Source organism: Ranitomeya imitator, chromosome 2, assembly GCF_032444005.1.
Source record: "Ranitomeya imitator isolate aRanImi1 chromosome 2, aRanImi1.pri, whole genome shotgun sequence".
NCBI classification, from domain to species: domain Eukaryota; kingdom Metazoa; phylum Chordata; class Amphibia; order Anura; family Dendrobatidae; genus Ranitomeya; species Ranitomeya imitator.
The window spans coordinates 22859427-22859659 of record NC_091283.1 but is presented as its reverse complement, the minus strand read 5'-3'; positions in this window follow the sequence as shown (position 1 = coordinate 22859659).

Below are 233 nucleotides of genomic sequence, written 5' to 3'. Positions count from 1 at the left end.
CTCAGATACAAAAAAACGCCTGAACTCAACAGCTGCGGCGTCATGTCTGTCCCAACATGTGGTACTATGACCTTAGGCAGGCAGCAGTACTATGACCTTAGGCACGCGGCAGTACTATGGCCTCAGGCACGCGGCAGTACTATGGCCTCAGGCACGCGGCGGTACCATGGCCTCAGGCACGCGGCAGTACTATGGCCTCAGGCACGCGGCGGTACCATGGCCTCAGGCACGCG